We start from the raw sequence: 26,380 nt of genomic DNA on the forward strand, positions 1-26,380 counted from the left end.
GAAATGATAATTGCCAATATTTCTCTAGCTTTAATAATGGATAAAAGATAAGAATCGGTAATTGCTGACATCTATTTTCCTCGAATACTATCTCTTACAGTAATTATTGTATCGCACAATTTGTTTTGATGTTGGATGGCAGTCTCATAACCGGGAAACGTGATTAAGAATTTTACTCGAAAATCATCCAAGCTGAATAAGAGTTTTTCTCGTATTTTATCTATTTGCCTTTGACAATGCCATAGTTTGTCTATATACACATTTATAATGTAATAAACAGAAGCTCATTTTGTGAGCAGCTTTCTAGTTGAATAAAACGCATACTAAGTTACGAATAACTTTCATTCATGTTGTCGTTTATTGAGAGAGTGTTCGTATAATTTGAAAAATTAACTTTTTTATTTTTGGTTTCTCGCAGGTGGATTTCCTCAAATTCAAGTTCAGTCGTGAAGAGGGAACCAATTAACAACAACAACAATTTGTTACCACACCGAGTGACGGAGGAGTATCACCCTCATTTAGAAGAATTTTTCATCAGAAAAATACGCTGTCGTGTTGTTTCATTATTTGAAATTGTACGAAATTAAGGTTAGTACTGCTTTTTTTTTTGTTCAATATATGTATAGAGTTTGTGGTTGTATACTATATTTTTTGTACGAATCAAGAATTTTTTCATTCATAGATATGATCCGCATAAAGAAGTGTTTTTATGTGCTTAGTACTTGCAGAATATGTGTTTTAAATTCGTTGTTTTGAATGACACTTGATTTTTTCAATTATAACTATAGCTCGCTCATTTTTCACGATCACTCCATGAAAGACATTACTTCCACTCTTGAATTCCATTTTTCTTTGGTGTATTGTTGCATTGAAAATCAAATTTATTTCAGAACACTACATCAACGTGTGCAGTATCAGTTCAGTCATCTCAACAACTACATTCAAATCTGTCTTAGAAACCTTTCCAGAACGAGTTTCAAATTACAGCAGCTTCCAGAACCATCTCAACAGTGTCCACAGAACGAGATTCAATTCTCTGCAGCTTCCAAAACCGACTCATCACACCTAGAATTTCATTTGTGAACAAAATATCGTGGAGTCACGTCAATAAATAAAATCCAAATGATTGATTTTCCAAAAATCAAGTCGGTAATTGATAAATACATTTTACACATCAAAGATAATTATTCGGATCATATTGCCAAAACAAGCTATACAATTTATCCATAAACATATAAAGAAATGCGTTTTAGCTATGAGAAAAATTGAATTTTCGGTTGGGGAAAAAAGAAAATAATTACACAAATTGGGGAATTGAAACGCTTCGAAGTGATAATCAAAATGATGAATAATAAACGTATAGGCTCTGGTTTGGAACGACGAATTGAATTGAATACTCGTCTAAGGGCTGAGCCCCCAGTTCTTTTGGCAAAAATCTATATAAACTAATGGTCGATGCTATTTTTGGGAAAACGATGGAAAACATTAGGTTACACAGGGTGGTCAAACTTGTGAATTCCTGGAACGGTCATTATGGCGCCAAAAATTCAATTGCGAGCCCCCGATTTCAGAGTCGAACCGTTTTCGATACAGACTTGGTGGCTATTGAATTGAGAAAGACTGAACTTGTTTTCAATAAACCCCTGTACATCGGAATGACAATTTTAGATATTTCAAAAACATGCATGTTTGATTTCCATTACGATTTCATGGTGCCCACTCTAGGTATAGAAAATTGCAAGTTAATGTATCCAGATACAGATAGCTTCATCTACGAAATAACGTGTGAAGATGTCTATTCAGAATTCATTAAAAAGAACTTATCAAAGTTTGATACTTCCGATTATTCGCCCGATAATAAGTTTCGAATTCCACTTGTGAATAAAAAAATTCCTGGGTTGATGAAAGATGAAGCAAATGGTAAAATCATCACGCACTTTGCAGGGTTACGTTCCAAAATGTACATCTACAAAGTACAGGCTGGAAATGTTATCAAAAAATCAAAGGGAATTCGATATAATGTAGTCAAAAATAAAATTGATTTTAAAGATTATATCGATTGTCTCAGAAATTTTAAAGAAAAAATATGTGAGCAGTTTACTATTCGATCATACTCTCACAACGTTTTCAGTATCAAGCAGGTGAAAATAGGCTTGAGTCCACATGACGATAAAGGAAAATTAATCCAAAAATCATCCGACACTTTACCTTGGTGGCACTATAGCTTGAAATGGGGTTATCATTTGGATTTTATTTCTATTGATGTGATTCATTAATAAATTATGTCCTTGTTTGAATATGACTGATGAGTGTGTGTTACTCTGAGGATTTTCAACAGCGGTAGGAGTCCACCAACTTTGCAAGAATTGACTGCAAAAAGAAATATGTTTGATTATTTCAGTTCTTGTATACTATTTATTTTTGTACATGTACACGTTAATATAATTTGAATGAAATATATTGAAATTTTGTATACTTATTTATTGTTGTACACACGTGTTGATAAAATTTGGATAAAATATATTTTTAAATTTTGGTATTTTATTACATCAAACAAATTTTTGAAGCTGAATTTTTTTTCCCTTATACATCAAATGAAACAAATGTTACAACATTTTCCCATTTATTACATAAATCATACACTATTTTTTGTTTATAATAAAATAAATATTCACGTAAAGCATCAGCATACAGACTATCTAGAGCTGAGGCTTAACAAAAACCTTCTATGATTTCTTCCAAAGTTAAATTAGTTTTATTTTCACGTAACCATGATTTTATTATATTGAGAACACCTCGACAATAATCACAAAAGTTCAAAGCATCCAGCATAGCGATACGGTCAGAGAGCACACCAAGGTGAGTATTCAGAATCTCGTTTATATCTCGTTGAAACAGCTCCATGTTCGTGGTGTCCTTGGAAATGGAAACTTGTTTGGTATTACTTTCGATGTACTATGTGATGTAAATGTAATCCTTTATTTGTTGCAGGATGTCAATGAGAGTCACCCATTCATAACTTGTTGAATTGATGGAACGAATGGAGAACGGCTGCTTCAAAATTATGCATAGGCTGAAGTCTCTCCATGGACTTAGGCCACATCAAATTTCATAAGATGACATGGGAAATGCCATCAAGAGTAATTGATGTTCGTTTCGAGCAACCATTTCGTATTGCTCCAACGCTCTGTCTATTGCATTTAGAGTTCCATTGTAATCTTCACCATCACTGTCGAATATTACTTCAACTTCACTACCGTAACCACTATCGAGAGACATTTTCAAACTGAATATCCGTCTATGTTTGCATGCGCTCTTATAGCTTCAGATCACGTGGTCCACTTCAGATATTGTGCGTTTGTTAAACACACAAATATTTCTTCACAAAAGGCCCTCCCAATACATTGTCAGTTTGCTTGTTTTCCATAAGATTCTATACAAAATCGACATTTTCGATCCAACTGTTGTGTTTGTTATCCAAACCCAGCCATATTACGTACATTTTTTTTATCTTTCTTCCTCAAGACTTTTTCCACGAGATATCAGGATTTGCGGTTTTTTGTAATTTTTCTCCATAAAAAGCACCCCTAATAGGTGCACCCTGCATATCTTCTAGCATAAAGGTGGCGGGGTTGGTAATGTTGACTTTGATAATTTTGAATAATTCCGTAGTCCCATTTGGCGTATAGCCTTTTTCAAAAACGTGTTTCGCTTTACTGATTCGTACAACATCACCGACTTTGAATTTTCTCAGTCCAGCTATTTTCAGATGGGTGTATGTTGATTTGAGAATTTGTTTTTTGTTAGTTTTGGTGATTTTCGAAGGTTGTATGCCCGTCTTCGAGTGTCGCGTATCATTGTAGGATTTTGTGATTTCAGGCAAGCCATTCAACCATTTGTAGGTGCCACTCAGACTGAAATATTTGAAAATTCTTTCTTTCAACGTTCTAATGATATGTTCAGCCATAGAAGCCTTAGTGATGTATGTATTGTAGTGATTTATTCCATGTTTTTTCATCAAAGTTTGAAACTTATTGTTGTGAAATTCTTTACCTTGATCGGTTTGTAAATTTTTTGGACAACGTTTCGTATGTGTCAAGATATCTGCAAACATTTTCGTAATTTTCTCCCCCGTTTTTGATTTCAGTGGTCGAGTCCACACAAATTTCGATAAACAATCTACGATGACTAGAATCAGTTTGAAATTTCGATTTTGGTGAGCGAACGATCTCATCCCAGCCAAGTCCATCTGCCATAAGTCATCTATTCCTTTGATAACTGTACGGCGTCGAGGATAATTTTTTCTAATTGGTTTATGTAGTTCGTTGACAAGTTGAATATTTGGAAGTCATGACGCTTTTTTATTATGGTTATGTTTGAACTTCATTTTGTATTTTTTGATTTCCTTGATAGTAGATTGTACCTTCGAATTTATTTCGGTAATTTGTTTGGAGATGCCACCTTGAAATTTGGTTAGTTTTTCATTTACTTGGATCATTTATTTTTCGTGTTTCTTAGCTTGTTCATATATAAATGAAGCAAGTTCATTATCGGTTCCATCCACATACTTTTTATTAGCAACATCGTAATCAGTGGTGGGACTCTTCACATGACACAATTTCACATCACCACAATGAATATCACCATCTGAGGTATAATGCAACAAACATCCTCCAAAGGGCGTTGGCAATTTTCGCTTTCTGTTGCTGTCGCTGCGTCCAAACTTATCGATAACCATTTTGAAAATGATAATGTATTGGGGAACGTAGTGTATCTTATAGAATTATTTTTGCCTCTTTGAGTTCATTCAAAATGGCAATGATTTCATTGTTGTGTGAAGAATTTCCTGCATCTTGAGAGGCTAGCAATAATTTGAGACGTTCGCATAGCTCGTTGGGATCGTCCCAATGGATGTATTCAATGGGTTTCTTATTGAATGTCATTGCAAGGGGTAACGTTTTGGGTAGACATGATGTCATCGCAGTAGTAGTAGTAAGAGGTGTTTTAGGTTGAAAAAACTCAGTACCAGTTTTACGACGATTTCCTGCCGTAGGAAACAACGGTTTGATTATGTTGGTGTACTTGTATCTCTATGTACCTTTTAGATGTCCAGCCGAATTCTTGTGAGCGCTCGATAAATCCAAAATATTTTTGTATACATTCAAATCCTCAGTGTTATAATTTTCAGGCATATCGAGAAATAACAGTTCATATATACCGGGTGTTCCTTTCCAGTGATACCCAGCCAATTTTATGTATCCGATACGATTGTCAAAATCAATTTCCTTCTGGCCTAGGAACCATTTTGAAGATACCCCATCATATATGGGACCGTATACTTTGTCGATTTCCTTGTCATTTCCCCAATGTTTTTTAATGTACGGTTGAGACATTATCGGATATTGATCGATATATTCTTATAAAACTTGTTCATTTATGCCTGACGCAACGTTGTCGTCTTGTTCGTCTTCTGCATACCCACTAAAGACGTTTTCATCATCATCGTCATCTTCATCTGTACCTGCAACATGTACGAGGGATTGGAATGGAGTCGTTTCAGGCTCTTCCACTGTCTCTTGTTTGACTTCGGTTTTTGCCTCAGTTTTCAATGGGGTACTAGCTGACTGTGTTGCTGTTTTATTAGCTATTTTTCTCAATGGAATAGACAGAGGTTTGAAAAATCTTTGCAATGACACATCTCTTTCGAATTTGCCCAATTTCAGAGCCAAATATTTTTTTCGTTGGTTTTATTCTTTCGAATAACATCAACTTCTTTGCTCAACGGTTTCATGATGGTGAATGATACTACATCACACACTGTGTATACTTATATATTTGTCGAATCCTTGACGATAACGTCCACCATTCTTATCGGAATCTTTCATTATAACAATGGTTCCATGTCGATGTTGCCAACATTCGGCACACATTCTCTTGAATTCATCGAAAGACATGTCGGGAGAGACGTGTTCATCGAATACACGTTTCAAATTCATTTCATCCTGTTTGAAAAGTATAATCATATTGCAATTGTCTCGTATCAATTGTTTGGGGATTTTTGAATATGTCTGACAAAGATAGGCGGCGTCAATGTTCTTATGCCTACATACAGAATAATATTAGCGAATTTTCTGTTGGCCATCGCATGCGACATCATCGAAAATGAATATGGAATTTGTTTTGGCTTCGTGAGGGCTTATGATATCCTCATTTTCCCTGAACGGATAATATCCCAACTCCATGACTACTGAAAATTTCTAGCACCACTTGATATTTGGGTTGATACAATGATTTTGAATATACGTAGATATTTTCAAATTTGGCGCCATTCGGGTGGAATAGCAATGTTAAGATAGCGTTTGTCTTTCCACAATCACTCGGCCCACAAATTATTGCACGAAACGAATTGGGTAATAATCTACCGTGCTTCCCAACTACACTACTATTGTTGGCTTCATTCAAAAAGTCTAAATTTTCAATAGATAATGTCTTGTCTTGTTGAACGACTTTCATGATGTGATGCTGGATAATGAGTGCGCTACGGTTATAAATAAAAACATCACAGTCATCGCCCAATCATTCTCAATGTTGACTTACTCCGGTGCAGGTGTCGTTAATTCGATTATCAATAAGCTGCCGTTTGAATTACATCTACCTGGTTATCAGTTTTGCGGACCAGGCACCAAATTGAAAAAGAGATTGGAACGCGGTGATACCGCGTTCGTCCTTTGGACGAATATTGTATAGATCACGATATCGCGTACTCTCAAAGCGACTCCTTAGAAGACCATCATGAAGCAGATCAAGTGTTGGAAAATAGAGCTTGGTAAAGCGTTAAGTCGAAAGACGCTAGATTTGGTGAAGAAGCTGCAGCTTGGCTCGTAACTACAACAATGAATGCGAAACGTGAGCTCGGCATGGAGTTGTCCTTTCGACGTAATATGCTTCAAAAAATTACTAAAAATTGGAAGCCACATCCTACCAATATTGAGAAATCTAGTGCTTTGGCTTTGCGAGCTGCTAAAATGGCATTGAGTCAAGCTGGAGGACGTAAAAACATACGGATACCAAGGATAATCCCATTCAAAGCAAAATCCGGAGGAATCCTTCCACTCATGCCTATATTCGCTGTCCTTTCAGCTTTGGATTCGTTGGCAGGTGGAGCAGGCGCTATCGCAAAAACCGTAATAGATGCTAAAAATGCCAAAAATAAACTTGAAGAAGATCAACGTCACAATAAAGCTATGGAACATTTAGGTTCCGGTTTGTACCTACGCAAAACACCTCGAGGATTTGGTCTGTTCCTAAAGAAACAACAGCAACGCAAAGGGCGAGGTTTTTACTTTACCGTGTTAGGAATCACACGTTGAAAGGTAAGACCTCGTTAATCCTTAGCTCGCACAAGTTTCGACCTCTGGGGGTTGTTGTTTGTAGGGGTGCGACAGCTGGTTAACGGAAAAACAGATTTCAAACAGATTTTTTTTTACTTGAAAAAGCAAAAAAACTCCTACTGAAGCTACCCCATAGAGCATTATACGATTGGGAGATTCGAAAATGTGCCCGTCAACTGAGAATTTTACATTTTCGTGTACTCTTTTTGCGCGACACTTTGCCAACTCGTGGTCCTCGGCTGCGAGAATGTGCTGTATTGAACTTGGATTCTCGATTGAATAAAGGCACTCATTGGGTAGCTTACCTTGAAAACGGCAATGCTGTACAATATTTTGATAGTTTCGGTAATCTCAAACCTCCAATGGAATTGGTAAGATATTTTGGAGGGGGTATAACGATTACATATAACAATGATCAGTATCAAAATTTTGACCAGAGTAATTGCGGACATCTGTGCCTACAGATTCTGCTCCATAATGTCTGCAAAAATGGTTGGAGATGAATCTTTGCGAGATTCAACCGATGCTGAATTGAAAACTTTATCGATCGATTGATTGAGAATGCTGAACCTTGGGAATTATTGGATGTTTGGCAAAGGACTACCAACATCGATTTGCTTTGCAGATTCGTTTACCATGTTTCATCCATTACCGACATGAGGTACCACCACCTACATCAGCTGCGTCATCGCTACAAAAAGCAATGTATTATGGTCCTGTGAGTTCACAAATAGAATGTTATTATTGTAGAAATGAATCATTTCTATTCAAAATGTTGTTGTTTCAATCATTTTTTAAGGAGATGTCATACTGACATTATATCAGTCATGTCTATGATATTAACGCTAACGAGTCGTTCTTCGACGCTCTCCATCGATTTCAATCCACCCATTCGATTAGATTCTGAATATACTTTGGCTTTGCTCAGTTTCCATTCAACAACAGTATACCCAACATTGAAGAAAGTACGAAATTCTACTACTATGAAAACGCTGACAAAACTAAACAGAAAAGCTTCGATATGCCTGTTGAATCTTACGAAATTGGTGACATTGAAGAATTAATAAAAAAATACATCACGCCTAAAAAGTTCAAGGAAAACCCTGGGGATTTTTTCTATCTAAAACCGAATATTATTACGCTGAAAAGTAAAATATTCTGTCTGAAGCAGTCGATTGATTTCTGACCTGCAAATAGCTTGGCTCACATACTGGGGTTTTCATCTACTCTTTTCAAATCAAACGAACATTACGAATCCGATCTACCTGTGGATATCATTAAAGTACGCACCATACACATAGATAGCAACATTACGTTTGGAGCCTTCTACAACGACACACCGATTCATACGATATACGAATTTGCTGTTGGTGTTGATCCGATGTATGCAATTGACGAAACACCTAAGCACCTCATTTACCTACCTATTGCCCATAGAGACGAAATAAACAATATTACGCTGCGAGTGCTCGACCAACATTCTAGGCTCATTGATTTCCGAAACGAAGAAATAATAAAAATTATAAAAATAATTCACCTCCATACCCCAAGTCAGTCTTCACCAAGACCTTCAATAGTCGACAACTATTGACAACGGAAAATAAATTGTTTCTGGAATCTCTTCGTTATCATGTTGTCCAATCAAGTGTTCGAAATTTTTCGAAAACCGCAAATCGATAAGTCCATACAAAAGGTAGAGTGGCGTACCTACTATCCTTATGTCAAGTCTTTTCGCAACAACAATGTTATTGAAATCAATATCAATCAATCTGATGCCTACGACGCTTTGTACGATAGTCTGCTGTTCATTAGTGGAAAAGTTGAGAAGAACCAAAGGGGACGGTAAGGTGTCATTCGTAAACAATGCTGGCGCTTTCATGTTTCAAGCTGCTAGTTATGAGCAGAGTGGTAAGGAATTGAAAGCAGTTTGTGAACTTGGAATTGTTAGTACTGTAAGAGGCTTTCTCATCTACATCGACAAAGATATCAAACACTTGGCCACCTCTGATTGGACTTTTCTCAACAATGCAGGCGTCATCAACACAACTCTTCATGCTCATACCTATCAAACATTTTTTGAATATCTTGAATGCTTATCAGTGCGTTTCCTACGGTAAGCATACCATTCGATAAGTACGAGCGGAGATGATAGCAACTGTTCCAAAATAGAAGAGACTCCTGCTGCACTAACACCGAAAATGGAAGTTAAATTGGAAATTGAAAATATCGAACTGAAAGTTAAACGACTCTTTCCGCATGATCAAATTGAACTGCAACTTTTGAAAGCTATCCAAGCAGACACTTCTATTCTCATACCATTCAGAAAATGGGAACTTCATATGCCGCCTGCTTTCACACAAGGTGCAAAAAATGAAATATGGGCCGTCAAGACTTCCTCGTTCCTCGAAAGCCCTCGCTATGTAATTGTATGTTTCCAAAAAAATCGTGACTACACTAAAGTCAACAATGATCCATCAATATTCAATCATTTGAATATCACCAATATAGCGCTCACTCTAAACGGTGAGAATTACCCCAAGGAAAATATGCATTTGAATTTTGCAAAGGGGAATTTTTCGCAAGCTTATTTCAACTACTCACAATTTGGTCTCAGCTACAAAATGACTAATCAACATAATCCTTTTCTTACTTTCATCGTCTTTACTGACAAAGCTGTCTTTGTCATCAATTGTTCCAGAAGGGATGAGAGCATCAAAATCTTGAAATCGAAGCATCCGAGGGATTTCCTCAAAATACTAGTGTCTATTGCATCATTGTGCACGACACTGTCATAGAACACCTCCCACTCAGCGAAATTATTAAAAAATGGAACTGAACATGTGATTTTGCTTCAGTATCAATCAAAGAGTCAACATGAGAATAGCTGTTGTAGATATTCAAGGCTTCGCCGTCGAGCAAAAATTCCATCCTAAAGAAATAGCCATTAGGATTGGAATTCAGTGTAGTTACTTTCTACTGCTGCCAAACACACCATTTTCCTGTTTGAGTAAAGAAGATCGCCGTACTGCCTGTTACTTGGAGCGAAACATTCACGGATTGAGGTATTTCTCTGGCTTTGTGATATATTACCAAAATAAAAATGTATAATAAATTTCTATTCAAAATCATTTCTTCTTTTTTTATCTAACCTCACCGCCTTATGATACCCTCAAGAAAAATAGAAAACGTATGCAAAGCGCACGAAAAACGATGGAAAACGCACGAAAAACGATAAAAACGCACGAAAAACTATCGAAAACGCATGGAAAACGGTCGAAAATGCACGCAACACGGGCGCACGAAAAACGGTCGTAAACGCACGAAAAACGGTCAAAAACGCACAAAAAACGTTCGAAAACGCACGAAAAACGATTGATACTTATGGAAAACCACGTATTTTGAAATGTCATTGTCGAAAATATAAGAATATTTTCCTATCTTCAACATGATAATGATGATTACAGTCTACGGAAATAAAAAAAATGCTGTCAAGTATAATGAATGAGTTAATTTCGGTCCCGACAAGACTTACGCTATAAATACCCAACATTCGCAATTACTTTTAATATATTACGTTGGTGTAGAGGCTAAGGACAATGTCTACCTCGCGGACGATCCAAGTTCGGATCTCATAACTATAAACTTTTTTTAATTTAAATCACGTGACAAGGGGGCCTGAGCGGTGATGCGGAGTCCCAAGGGGGCCGAGGACGGAGTATTAAGGGGGCTGATAGGTTGGGCGGAGTACCAAGGGGGCCGAGGGGTGGAGTTCCACGCTTGAATCGCTACGATACTCATTCCATCCTGCGTCGATGACGTCACACGTTTCCCCCACTCCTGTTTGAACCAAAAATTTTAGCTCCATGAAAAAATACATGGGATTTTGGGCCAGAATCCGCCTTGTTCATCTACTAGTGTCCACCAAGCGCTCTAAATTTATTTTAAAAATCCCACTTCTGACACCAATTGTAACGAATTAAAGAATTAACTGTCTTGAACAGATTTATTTTCAACAATATTTCACTATCACAATTAATTTATATACAACACTCAGCAACTAACGCTTAATTTACCTTCACAGTTCGAATTATTTCTTCAAACGCACGATTCACTTTCTAGATACAGACTGACTACCGCTCGGGAAGGAAAGCGGCCTTTTTATATCGTCAACGAACGCTCCAGATCTCTCTAGGGGTTTCGGCACTCGTCTAAACCTTTCGCGGTGATTCGCGATGAGTCATGTGTTTGCTGGCTGAGATATCGATCAAGGCCGGCTTCAGATTCGTTACAATATTTTGAATGGATGGTGTAGACTTACTTAGTTTGGAGGTGGTTGACAATGTTTCGTGGTGTATTTCATCAGTTCGGACTTCCATTGTCTAATATAATATAAATTGATTTGGAATCTCTGAAAAAAATAAAAAGATCAACCGAAAATAACAATTTTATTGTAGCAAAAACTGAAATTACAAGGAAATAACATACAAGCTACCACCAGAGAATAAAAAATTGAAATATTAATAAAAGCTGAAAATAAAAAAATATTATTAACAAAAATGAAATATAAAAATCAAAATTAAAAGATTCCAAACCAAGTTACGTCACGACGTTTCGATTGTTAGTATCCACAATCGTCTTCGGGTAATAACTGGACTTATTCCTCTGAGATCTGACTATTTATAGGTCATTCGGGTACTTTCACCTATCCCCTCTTTCCGCTCCATTGGTTTTAGCTGGACATGACCGTTTGGCGGTCATGTCCGCCATATGCTACGTATCTCTACGCTAGCTTGACTAAATGCGTTGTTGGACAACATATACGCGGCTTCCTTGAATTTTCTCCTAAACCAGTGTTCGTCTTTGTAGATGATTTCAGCTTGAGCCCATTTGATATTATGTTGATGAGTCAAAATATGCTCTGCTATTCCGGATTTGCTGGTTTCTCCTCGATGTGTGTGTTCAATGCCCTCTTAGTTTCACCGATGTATGATTCTCCGCCCTCGCAGAGTATCCGTTAAATGCAATTCTTGGAATCGCAGTCCGCGTTTGGTGGCCTGGTTTTTGTGAGGCTGCTACGGATAGTGTTCCCAGATCTGAAGCAGGTCTTGATGTTATACTTGGACCCAATCCTTCTTATCCTTTCCGATAATCCTCTGATGTAGGAAAGTACAAGTACTGGTTGTGGCGGCTTCTCTTCCTTGTGGAGCTCTTGCTGTCTTCTAGCTACAGCCTGTTCTACCATCACTCTGGAGTAACCATTCCGTTGAAGGTCGTTTTTGATTATGCCTATTTCTTTTTCGAGACCTTCCTCTGTATTACAGAGCTCGAAAGCACGGTCTAGTAGAGTCGTGATGATTCCTCTCTTAGTCGATTGATGGTGGTTGGATTTCTGGTTCAGATACTGTCCTGTGTGAGTGAGTTCTCGATATACAGATGTTTCCCATTTAGTGTCGGTCCTCTTCACCAATACGTCTAAGAAAGGCAATTCGTTGTGGACTTCCTTCTCCATTGTGAAAGTGACGGAAGGACTTACGTTGTTGATGTGCTTCAGAAGAATGTCTAGTTCTGCATTCCCATGGTTCCACATTATGTCGTCTATGTATAATAATAAAAATAATAAATCGGCTTCATTGATGATACAAAAAAACAATACAAAGATATATTTGAAAATGAAAATAGGTTACAGGAGATTCTTGTACTCCTTGGCGAAGTCTAGCTCAAAGCTACTCTAACTCAACCAACAAGCACCACTCCATAATGCACGCAAACATACAAAAGTAAAAGCAATTAACAGTGATGGTACCACGAAATGAGAACCGTAAATAAAAGAATAATTTGTGATTACCTTCTAAAAATAGTTGATAAATAATTTAATTTAATTGATATGTTGTCTAAAAAGCAAAAGTTGACATTACTGACTATCATAGATATAATTTTTATATTTGTATTTGAATTTCCTGATATTGAATCTCTTCAATTGCTCGGGCAATAAATTATAGAGTTTTACAGCACCAAAAAAAAATGATCTCTGAAACTGTGCAATGCGATGTTGTGGCATAGTTAATTTGTTTTTATGTCTAATGTTTCTTGAGTGAATATTTTCACGCAGAATTAGTTTTTGTATTAAAAGAGGAGAATGGGGAAGGGTGATCAATTTATGAACAAAACAACCAAAAATGATGAATCATACGGTTTTTCATTTGTTTGAAGGTGATTGACAATGTTTCGTGATGAATTTCACTAGTTCGGACTTCCATTGTCTATTATATGAAATGATTTGAAATCCCTGAAACAAGTAAAAAAGAATAATTAAAAAAAAGAATAGTTGAAAATAACAATTATATTAAGCAACAATAAACCTGAAATGAAATGATAGTAAAATAACCTACAAGTAAAAATATAATAATTGAAAAATAAAAATTAAAGGAATGCAAAAAGAAAATAATAAAAAAATAAAAAAGTGTAGAGATTCCAAGTCACGTTAGTTCACGACGTTTCGATTGTTGGTATCTACAATCGTCTTCGGGTGATGACTGGACTGATTCCTCCGAGAGATGACTATTTTATAGGTCGTTGAAATACTTTCACTTTCTCTACTTTCCATTTTCCGCTTCACTGATTCCGTGAGAGATGACCAATTTGGCGGGAGTTGGTCATTTCTCGTTTGATGATGGGTTTCCATATGTTTCGTATATCTACGCTGGCCTGGCTGAATACGTTGTTGGACAACATGTATGCGGCTTCCTTAAATTTTCTCCTGAACCAATGTTCCTCTCTGTGCAAGATCTCAGCTTGGGACCACTCGATGTTGTGTTGATGGGTCCAAACATGGTCTGCTATTCCTGATTTGCTGGTTTCTCCTCGCTGTGTGTGCTTCTTGTGCTCGGCAATGCGAATATTCAATGGCCTCTTAGTTTCACCAATATAGGATTTTCCGCACTCACAGGGTATCCGGTAAATGCAATTCTTGGAATCGCAGTCCGCGTTTGGGGGCCTGGTTTTCGTGAGGCTGCTACGGATAGTGTTACCGGATCTAAAACAGGTTCTAATGTTGTACTTGGAACCAATTCTTCTTATCCTCTCCGATAATCCTCTGATGTAGGGAAGTGCAAGCACTGGTTGTGACGGCTTCTCTTCCTTGCGAGGCTCCTGCTGTCTTTTGGCCAAAGTCTTTTCTATCATCGCTTTGGAGTATCCATTCCGTTGAAGATCACTTTTGATGATGTCTAGTTCCTTCTCGAGACCTTCCTTTGTATTACAAAGCCCAAAAGCACGGTCTAATAGAGTCTTGATGATTCCTCTTTTTGTCGATTGATGGTGGTTGGATTCGTGGTTCAGATACTGTCCCGTATGAGTGGGTTTTCGGTATACAGATGTTTCCCACTTAGTGTCGGTCCTCTTCACCAAAACGTCTAAGAATGGCAATTCATTGTGGATTTCCTTCTCCATTGTGAAAGTGATGGAAGGTCTCACGCTGTTGATGTGTTTCAGAAAGGCGTCTAGTTCAGTATTCCCATGGTTCCATATTATGAAGGTGTCGTCAACATATCTCAACCAGACTCGAGGTTTCTTGTGGGCTTCTTCAAAGGCCAGAGTTTCAAACCACTCCATATATATGTTGGCTATGACTGGTGAAAGTGGCGATCCCATTGGCAGTCCCTCATCTTGTGTAAAGAATTCGTCCTTCAGTTGGAAATAACAGTTTCGTACACAGCATCCTAGTAATTCCATAATTACTTCTATAGGTAGATTCGTTCTCTCTTTCAGGTTCCCGTCTTCGGATAGCTTTCTCTGTATGATTTGGAGTGCTTCTTCGACCGGAACGTTGGTGTAAAGGCTTTCCACGTCGAAACTAATTAGTTGATCTTCCTGTGTGACTTCAATTGATCCTAGTAGTTCGACAAAATGTCTTGAATTCTTCACAAAAGACGATGTTTTCCCTTGTAATGGTTGTATTAAGGGAAGTAAAAATCTAGACAAGTTTTGAGTAGCCGAATCTCTGGAGCTGATGATCGGTCTAAGCGGAACGTCCTTCTTGTGGATTTTGGGTAGACCATACAAGTGAGGGGGCTTACTGTGGTGCGGTGTTAGGCATGATCTTTCCTTGTCCGAAAAATAGACTTGGTGTTTTTTCAAAATCTGGTACAACTTCCTTTCGATTGATGCAGTTGGGTCCCGTACGATCTTTGTGTATCGTCCCTTCTGCAGAACCTCTTCGATCTTCTGTTCGTAGAGAACGGTATCCATTACCACAGTAGCGTTTCCTTTATCTGCAGGTAGGATCTTAATGGTGTTGTCTCTACGTAGGCCGTTCAGAGCTCTACGTTCTTCCTTGCTGATGTTAGATGTTGGAACTGGTTCTCATTCACATGAGTTCTACTTTGAATGAATGGTAATAAATTGTACTCACATGGAACACTGTCACCCTAACTGGTATACACGTGTTTCGCCTTAAGACACTTGCCCTAAGGCTCTTCAGTACCAAATTGGATAACATTATAGAAAATACACACACTTCATTCATGAATTACGATTTTGAATGTCACGGAATAAGCTTGATCTGCTTATGTCATCGATGACATCGTAAGATTCCTCATGGCTGGGATTAAATCAAATAGGTGAATGAATGTCATTACGATGTCATCGATGACATAAGCAGATCAAGCTTATTCCGTGACATTCAAAATCGTAATTCATGAATGAAGTGTGTGTATTTTCTATAATGTTATCCAATTTGGTACTGAAGAGCCTTAGGGCAAGTGTCTTAAGGCGAAACACGTGTATACCAGTTAGGGTGACAGTGTTCCATGTGAGTACAATTTATTACCATTCATTCAAAGTAGAACTCATGTGAATGATATCTGATTCTTATTCCTCCACGAATGTTCGATATACAAACTGAATAGAGAAAAGTATCTTCTGTATAATTCAGTGTTCATATAGAAGTATTTGTTTCGAAAGAACTTTTTCTTTCGTGTAATTCAATGTTTATATGAAAGTAGCTGTTTCAGGAGGACTTTCTTTCAGTTTGTGTCTGAAAGTTACTTCTTTGCATGATCTACACATCCATGTATAGAGTTACTTATTTTCAAATTGAATAATCCTTCCTTTCTTTGGAAGATTCTCTCATCCATTTTTTTTTTGTATCAGATGGAGTAGTAGAAAGCCAAAAACTTTCTTTCCCAAAAAAGCTTGATCTGCTTATGTCATCGATGACATCGTAATGACATTCATTCACCTATTTGATTTAATCCCAGCCATGAGGAATCTTATTTGATTTGAAAGGGTTATATTTTTAGGAGTGATTAATTTTTTTGTATCAGATGGAGTAGTAGAAAGCCAAAAACTTTCTTTCCCAAAAAAGTATGACCTAGTTCTAAACGGAAATTGTTTTCTGCAAATTTACTATTCTTCTGCGATCCAAAGTGCATCATCATTGTTTCATTAGGATAAATTTTCAAGTCATGTTCACTTGCTAGCCCATTGATCAAATCAAGATCAGTGTTGAAGAGATTTTGTGCCTCAGCACACTCATCGATTTTGAAGTGCATGTATAATTGGATGTCATCAGCATTCGCCTGTATTTTACATTTTTTGATGGACGAGATAATGTCAGTAGTATAAATGATGAACAATAAAGGTTCCAAAATGCAACCCTGTGGTACTCCTAATAGAATATCAAGAGGTAAGGAGTGATGACCATCAACAACAACTTTTCGAGATCTAGCAAGTAAATAAGACCAGATGAGAAATAAGGCAGCACTATCAAAACCATAATATTTGAGTTTCATGCAAATCAGCTCATAATTGATGGAATCGAATAGTAGTGCTAATCATTCCCTTATCAAATCCGTCAATAATGTCAGTAGCAAGAGCTGTAGCCGTGCTAAAACCCTGCCCAAAACCACATTGCAATTGATGATATGTGTAATATATTTATCTATGAACGGGCTACAAAGTTTCAACATTCTAATTGAAATATTATCAACCCCTGAAGCTTGACTTTTGATATCATTCAGGATTTCATGAACAGCTTCTTCAGTTGCGAATCGAAATGAGAAGTTATCTTGCCCGATTGAATAATTATTGCTATAAAATTCAATATTTTCATCACAATTATTAGAAACATTTTGTACGAATTGGGCAAAATAGTTGTTTATTTCATCGGGATTCGAGAGGTGATTGGGTAATGAAATTGTTTTTTGAACGAACATTGAGGTTAGAAAAGAGCATTCCAGGTTTTGCCTGGTATTTTTTCAGAACAGACAAACTTGAGATATGTCCTTTTTTCAGTTCTAACTATTGACAAGGTATAATTTCTCAATTCTTTATTTCTCATACGACCATTAACAGATTTAGTTTTTTTAAATTTTTTAAAGGCTTTATCACGTTCTTTCATAAGAAGTCTGAGATTTTGAGTGAGCTAAGGAGCGGGTGGTTTGGTAATTCTAACTTTTTTAAGAGGGGCGTGTCTGTCAAAAGTAGAGATTAAAAATGAATTGAAATTGTACAATTTATTATCAATATCATTTTCACTTATAATTTCGAACCACGGCAACTGGTATAAATCTGATAAAAAAGTATGCAAAGTGAAATTGTCGAAACAGCGGTATGTTACAAGTTTGGGTTCTATTTTGAATTTCTTTGTTGAATATTCAACGTAAACTAGCTTGTGATCTGAAATGCCTTGGGATGATAAAGTACCAGATCTTACAACATGATTATTATTACTAACGAAAATCGGGTCAATGAGCGTGCTAGAAACGTTGGTGATTCTAGTAGGCTCATTAAGAATTTGTTCTAAATTGTAACATTCAAAGCAGTTGAGTAGGGGATTGCGTAGTTTGAAAAGGTTAACGTTGAAGTCTCCCATGCATATCACATCATCAAAAACAGAACAAACAGCGGATAAAATATTATCAAGGTCACCAATCAATATCAACCAAACTAGGGGCTTCTTGTGGGATTCTTCAATGGCCAGAGTTTCAAATCACTCCATATATATATATATATATATATATATATATATATATATATATATATATATATATATATATATATATATATATCAAAAATGAAACAATTCGTGGACACAACTCTCCAAAAAAGGGGGGCAAACCGCGGACACGTGTTTCTGGCTATTGGCCTCATCAGCGCGGTGCAGCCAAGTGTAAAGATTGGCAACACTTGTTTGCCGAAAGCAGGAAACAACACATACGCACGGAGTCAACAACAGAAGCCAACCGCACATTTGTGGTTCCAGTTAGAAGACCTAGAATTCCCAGGCTACATCTAACATGACCACGTAGGCAGCTATAGCTACCTGCGTGACATCCGGGTCCAGGATATAAATACAAATAGAGATTTTATCGAGTGTGCATGATACAAATCAAAAATGAAACAATTCGTGGACACAACACTCCAAAAAAGGGGGGCAAACCGCGGACACGTGTTTCTGGCTATTGGCCTCATCAGCGCGGTGCAGCCAAGTGTAAAGATTGGCAACACTTGTTTGCCGAAAGCAGGAAACAACACATACGCACGGAGTCAACAACAGAAGCCAACCGCACATTTGTGGTTCCAGTTAGAAGACCTAGAATTCCCAGGCTACATCTAACATGACCACGTAGGCAGCTATAGCTACCTGCGTGACATCCGGGTCCAGGATATAAATACAAATAGAGATTTTATCGAGTGTGCATGATACAAATCAAAAATGAAACAATTCGTGGACACAACACTCCAAAAAAGGGGGGCAAACCGCGGACACGTGTTTCTGGCTATTGGCCTCATCAGCGCGGTGCAGCCAAGTGTAAAGATTGGCAACACTTGTTTGCCGAAAGCAGGAAACAACACATACGCACGGAGTCAACAACAGAAGCCAACCGCACATTTGTGGTTCCAGTTAGAAGACCTAGAATTCCCAGGCTACATCTAACATGACCACGTAGGCAGCTCGATAAAATCTCTATTTGTATTTATATCCTGGACCCGGATGTCACGCAGGTAGCTATAGCTGCCTACGTGGTCATGTTAGATGTAGCCTGGGAATTCTAGGTCTTCTAACTGGAACCACAAATGTGCGGTTGGCTTCTGTTGTTGACTCCGTGCGTATGTGTTGTTTCCTGCTTTCGGCAAACAAGTGTTGCCAATCTTCACACTTGGCTGCACCGCGCTGATGAGGCCAATAGCCAGAAACACGTGTCCGCGGTTTGCCCCCCTTTTTTGGAGTGTTGTGTCCACGAATTGTTTCATTTTAGATTTGTATCATGCACACTCGATAAAATCTCTATTTGTATTTATATCCTGGACCCGGATGTCACGCAGGTAGCTATAGCTGCCTACGTGGTCATGTTAGATGTAGCCTGGGAATTCTAGGTCTTCTAACTGGAACCACAAATGTGCGGTTGGCTTCTATTGTTGACTCCGTGCGTATGTGTTGTTTCCTGCTTTCGGCAAACAAGTGTTGCCAATCTTTACACTTGGCTGCACCGCGCTGATGAGGCCAATAGCCAGAAACACGTGTCCGCGGTTTGCCCCCCTTTTTTGGAGTGTTGTGTCCACGAATTGTTTCATTTTTGATTTGTATCATGCACACTCGATAAAATCTCTATTTGTATTTATATCCTGGACCCGGATGTCACGCAGGTAGCTATAGCTGCCTACGTGGTCATGTTAGATGTAGCCTGGGAATTCTAGGTCTTCTAACTATGTGCGGTTGGCTTCTGTTGTTGACTCCGTGCGTATGTGTTGTTTCCTGCTTTCGGCAAACAAGTGTTGCCAATCTTTACACTTGGCTGCACCGCGCTGATGAGGCCAATAGCCAGAAACACGTGTCCGCGGTTTGCCCCCCTTTTTTGGAGTGTTGTGTCCACGAATTGTTTCATTTTTGATTTGTATCATGCACACTCGATAAAATCTCTATTTGTATTTATATCCTGGACCCGGATGTCACGCAGGTAGCTATAGCTGCCTACGTGGTCATGTTAGATGTAGCCTGGGAATTCTAGGTCTTCTAACTGGAACCACAAATGTGCGGTTGGCTTCTGTTGTTGACTCCGTGCGTATGTGTTGTTTCCTGCTTTCGGCAAACAAGTGTTTCCAATCTTTACACTTGGCTGCACCGCGCTGATGAGGCCAATAGCCAGAAACACGTGTCCGCGGTTTGCCCCCCTTTTTTGGAGTGTTGTGTCCACGAATTGTTTCATTTTTGATTTGTATCATGCACACTCGATAAAATCTCTATTTGTATTTATATCCTGGACCCGGATGTCACGCAGGTAGCTATAGCTGCCTACGTGGTCATGTTAGATGTAGCCTGGGAATTCTAGGTCTTCTAACTGGAACCACAAATGTGCGGTTGGCTTCTGTTGTTGACTCCGTGCGTATGTGTTGTTTCCTGCTTTCGGCAAACAAGTGTTGCCAATCTTTACACTTGGCTGCACCGCGCTGATGAGGCCAATAGCCAGAAACACGTGTCCGCGGTTTGCCCCCCTTTTTTGGAGTGTTGTGTCCACGAATTGTTTCATTTTTGATTTGTATCATGCACACTCGATAAAATCTCTATTTGTATTTATATCCTGGACCCGGATGTCACGCAGGTAGCTATAGCTGCCTACGTGGTCATGTTAGATGTAGCCTGGGAATTCTAGGTCTTCTAACTGGAACCACAAATGTGCGGTTGGCTTCTGTTGTTGACTCCGTGCGTATGTGTTGTTTCCTGCTTTCGGCAAACAAGTGTTGCCAATCTTTATACTTGGCTGCACTGCGCTGATGAGGCCAATAGCCAGAAACACGTGTCCGCGGTTTGCCCCCCTTTCTTGGAGTGTTGTGTCCACGAATTGTTTCATTTTTGATTTGTATCATGCACACTCGATAAAATCTCTATTTGTATTTATATCCTGGACCCGGATGTCACGCAGGTAGCTATAGCTGCCTACGTGGTCATGTTAGATGTAGCCTGGGAATTCTAGGTCTTCTAACTGGAACCACAAATGTGCGGTTGGCTTCTGTTGTTGACTCCGTGCGTATGTGTTGTTTCCTGCTTTCGGCAAACAAGTGTTGCCAATCTTTACACTTGGCTGCACCGCGCTGATGAGGCCAATAGCCAGAAACACGTGTCCGCGGTTTGCCCCCCTTTTTTGGAGTGTTGTGTCCACGAATTGTTTCATTTTTGATTTGTATCATGCACACTCGATAAAATCTCTATTTGTATTTATATCCTGGACCCGGATGTCACGCAGGTAGCTATAGCTGCCTACGTGGTCATGTTAGATGTAGCCTGGGAATTCTAGGTCTTCTAACTGGAACCACAAATGTGCGGTTGGCTTCTGTTGTTGACTCCGTGCGTATGTGTTGTTTCCTGCTTTCGGCAAACAAGTGTTTCCAATCTTTATACTTGGCTGCACCGCGCTGATGAGGCCAATAGCCAGAAACACGTGTCCGCGGTTTGCCCCCCTTTTTTGGAGTGTTGTGTCCACGAATTGTTTCATTTTTAATTTGTATCATGCACACTCGATAAAATCTCTATTTGTATTTATATCCTGGACCCGGATGTCACGCAGGTAGCTATAGCTGCCTACGTGGTCATGTTAGATGTAGCCTGGGAATTCTAGGTCTTCTAACTGGAACCACAAATGTGCGGTTGGCTTCTGTTGTTGACTCCGTGCGTATGTGTTGTTTCCTGCTTTCGGCAAACAAGTGTTGCCAATCTTTACACTTGGCTGCACCGCGCTGATGAGGCCAATAGCCAGAAACACGTGTCCGCGGTTTGCCCCCCTTTTTTGGAGTGTTGTGTCCACGAATTGTTTCATTTTTGATTTGTATCATGCACACTCGATAAAATCTCTATTTATATATATATATATATATATATATATATATATATATATATATATATATATATATATATATATATATATATATATATATATATTAGCTATAATCGGTGAAAGTGGCGATCCCATGGCAGTCCCTCATCTTGCGTAAAAAATTCGTCCTTCAGTTGGAAGTAGCATTTTCGTACACAGCATCCTAGTAATTCCATAATTACGTGTATCGGTAAGTTTGTTCTATCTTTCAGGTCCCCATCTTCAGATAGCTTCTTCTGTATGATTTGAAGTGTAAAAACCTGGACACGTTCTGAGTGGCTGAATCTCTGGAGCTAATGATCGGTCTGAGTAAAACACCTTTTTATGGATTTTGGGTAGTCCATACAAGTGAGGTGGCTTACTGTGTTGTGGTGTTAGCAATGATCGCTCTTTTTCCAAAAAATAGACTTGGTGTTTTTCAAAGTCTGGTACAACTTCCTTTCAATTGATGCAGTAGGGTCTCCTACGATTTTTGTTTTTTTTTTCTGAAGCACCTCTTCGATCATCTGTTCGTAGAGATCAGTATCCATCACAACAGTAGCGTTTCCCTTATCTGCAGGTAAGATCTTGATGGTGTTGTCTCTACGTAGCCTGTTCAGGGCTCTTCGTTCTTCATTGCTGACGTTGGGAGTTGGAACTGGTTCTTGATCTAGCTGTTCTCTGATTTTCCATCTGAATTCTTCTGCCTCGATCTGATCCATAAGGAAACTGGTGGATTCTACTGCAGTTATTATTTCCAAAGTGGGCACAGATGTTGGTGAAATGGCGAAGTTTAGACCTTTCCTCAACAAAGATTCCTCTACGTTCGTGAGCGGGCGGGAATTCATGTTGATGACGTTGGTGGCTTCAACGTTGTCCTGTTCTCGTTCTGCATTTGGACATTGTTTCCTCACCAACTTTCCCCACTTCCTATTGTAGGTATTCTCCATGCCTAGTCGGATCTTCAAACACGTGCTTTCAATTTTGGCAAAGATTGGTCCATGATCCTCTTCCAAGGTCTCTCTTCTTATTTCTTCAAATCGTTCTATGGCATCCTGCATCAGAGTTGACCTCTTCCAACAGTGGTATTTGATTTGAGACCTCATCAGTGCTCGGCTGGCGCGTTCCAATATGCGTTTGGCTATCTCTCCTGGGATTGGCAATTTCAGCAAAAAACCTTTGGGTATGATGTTGTTATCTCTAGCTCTGCACAAGAAGCTGAGGTGAGTTTCTTCTTTGGTGAGCTTGACCATAGTCTTCTCATATCCTCGGAATAAGTCGCTGGATCCGGGTCCGTACCAGGTATTCAACGTTTGTTTGAAGGTGGCTGACAATGTTTCGTGGTGTATTTCATTAGTTCGGACTTCCATTGTTTGATATAATAGAAATTGATTTGAAATTCCTTACAAAAATAAAAAGATCAACCATTCTTATTCCTCCGAGATCTGAATATTTATAGGTCATTCGGATGCTTTAACCTTTCACCTATCCCCTCTTTCCTCTTTCCGCTTCATTGGTTTTAGCGGGAGATGACCGTTTGGCGGGAGTTGGTCGTTTTTCGCTTGATAAAAGGTTTCCATATGTAACGTATCTCTACACTAGCTTGACTAAATGCGTTGTTGGACAACACATACCCGGCTCCCTTGAATTTTCTCCTAAACCAGTGTTCCTCTATGTGGATGATTTCAGCTTGAGCCCATTTGATATTATGTTGATGAGTCCAAACATGCTCTGGTATTCCGGATTTGCTGGTTTCTCCTCGATGTGTGTGTTTCTTGTGCTCAGCAATGCGAATTTTCAATGGCCTCTTAGTTTCACCGATGTATAATTCTCCGCACTCGCAGGGTATCCGGTAAATGCAATTGTTGGAATCGCAGTCCGCGTTTGGTGACCTGGTTTGAAACTCTGGCCATTGAAGAGGCCCACATGAAGCCCCGAGTCTGGTTGAGATACGTAGACGACACCTTCATAATATGCAACCATGGGAATGCAGAACTAGACATTTTCCTGAAGCACATCAACAACGTAAGTCCTTCCATCACTTTCACAATGGAGAAGGAAGTCCACAACGAATTGCCTTTCTTAGACGTATTGGTGAAGAGGGCTGACACTAAATGGGAAACATCTGTATATCGAAAACCCACTCACACAGGACAGTATCTGAACCAGAAATCCAACCACCATCAATCGACTAAGAGAGGAATCATCAAGACTCTACTAGACCGTGCTTTCGAGCTCTGTAATACAAAGGAAGGTTTCGAAAAGAAATAGGCATCATCAAAAATGACCTTCAACGGAATGTTTACTCCATAGTGATGGTAGAACAGGCTTTAGCTAAAAGACAGCAAGAACTCCACAAGAAAGAGAAGCCACCACAGCCAGTACTTGTACTTCCCTACATCAGAGGATTATCGGAAAGGATAAGAAGGATTGGGTCCAAGTATAACATCAGGACCTGCTTCAGATCTGGGAACACTATGCGTAGCAGCCTCACAAAAACCAGGCTACCAAACGCGAACTGTGATTCCAAGATTTGCATTTACCGGATACCCTGCGAGTGCGGAGAATCATACATTGGTGAAACTAAGAGGCCATTGAAAGTTCGCATTGCTGAGCACAAGAAACACACAGAGCGAGGAGAAACCAGCAAATCCGGAATAGCAGAGCATGTTTGAACTCATCAACATAATATCAAATGGGCTCAAGCTGAAATCATCCACAAAGAGGAACACTGGTTTAAGAGAAAATTCAAGGAAGCCGCGTATATTTTGTCCAACGCATTTAGTCAACCTAGCGTAGAGATACGTAACATATGGAAACCTCTTATCAAGCGAAAAACGACCAACTCCCGCCAAACGGTCATCTCCCGCTAAAACCAATGAAGCGGAAAGAGGAAAGAGGGGATAGGTGAAAGGTGAAAGCACCCGAATGACCTATAAATATTCAGATCTCGGAGAAATGAGTCCAGTTATCACCCGAAGACGATTGTGGATACTAATATCGAAACGTCGTGACGTAACTTGGTTTGGAATCTTTTAATTTTTATTTTTATATTTAATTTTTGTTAATAATATTTTTTTATTTTCAGCTTTTATTAATATTTCAATTTTTTTATTTTCTGGTTGTAGCTTGTATGTTATTTCCTTGCAATTTCAGTTTTTTGTTTTAATAAAATTGTTATTTTTGGTTAATCTTTTTATTTTTTTCAGGGATTTCAAATCAATTTATATTATATTAGACAATGGAAGTCCGAACTGATGAGAAGACTTACTTACTTTTCAGAAGAGTGAAAATAATTTTGTAGAAATGCAATAAATCTATCTGCATATACTGTAATATTCATCTGTATCTATGACTCTACTTGAAAACTCTGTTATTTTTAAAATGTCTCATTGAGTAGACTTTTCTTGCAACTAGGTATAAAGTTGTATTTTAAAAAATTAAAAGAATGCATAAGTGAATGTTCATTTTAAATTTGATATTATGATTAAGAAAGTAAACTGTGATTAGCACTATGATAATGACAATGTTGCATAAATTGGCCCTGAGTCATAATCAATAATGGGTATAACTATTTTGAAGGTCAGCAAATTGTTCTTAGTAGACATTGCTCTCGTAATCTTGTAGGAGGACAGAAATTCTTGCAGGTCGGGTCTGCCAGACATGAATCTCGACCAGGTTAATCATTTTCGACAGAAAAATTATCCAACCCCCACCAAAAAGTTTCACAATTTAAAAAAAATTGGAAATACATTTTGCAGGTCGGGTCTTCCAGACATGAATCTCGACAAGTATTATAATTTTCGCCAAAAAAAATTCCAACTCCCCATCCTTTGTGTATGGAAAAATTTCACATTCCCCATTAAATTGAAAATAAACCTTGCAGGTCGGGTCTCCCAGACATGAATTACCAGGTTGATCATTTTCGACAAAAAAATTCCAACCCCCACCCTTTGAGTATGGAAAAAACCTACACTCCTCATTAAATTGAAAATAAACTTTGCAGGTCGATAGAAATTATTGCAGGTCGATAGAAATGATTGCAGGTCGGGTCTGCCAGACATAAATCTCGACCAGTTTGATCATTTTGGACAAAAAAATTCCAACCCCCACCCTTTTGAGTATGGAAAAATCCACATT

The 26,380-nt window shown here is 38.5% G+C and overlaps 1 long non-coding RNA gene across 1 annotated transcript; it reads left to right on the forward strand.

The window, feature by feature from the left end:
- Nucleotides 1-71: 71 nt before the first annotated feature.
- Nucleotides 72-2,531, forward strand: LOC141480941 (uncharacterized). The gene is made up of 2 exons (XR_012464650.1): nt 72-588; nt 891-2,531. It is a non-coding gene; the product is annotated as an uncharacterized lncRNA (long non-coding RNA).
- Nucleotides 2,532-26,380: the final 23,849 nt, after the last annotated feature.

This window comes from Leptinotarsa decemlineata, unplaced genomic scaffold, assembly GCF_025532065.1.
Source record: "Leptinotarsa decemlineata unplaced genomic scaffold, Ldec_3_MD MMD2_tig00000035_RagTag_RagTag, whole genome shotgun sequence".
Taxonomy (NCBI): domain Eukaryota; kingdom Metazoa; phylum Arthropoda; class Insecta; order Coleoptera; family Chrysomelidae; genus Leptinotarsa; species Leptinotarsa decemlineata.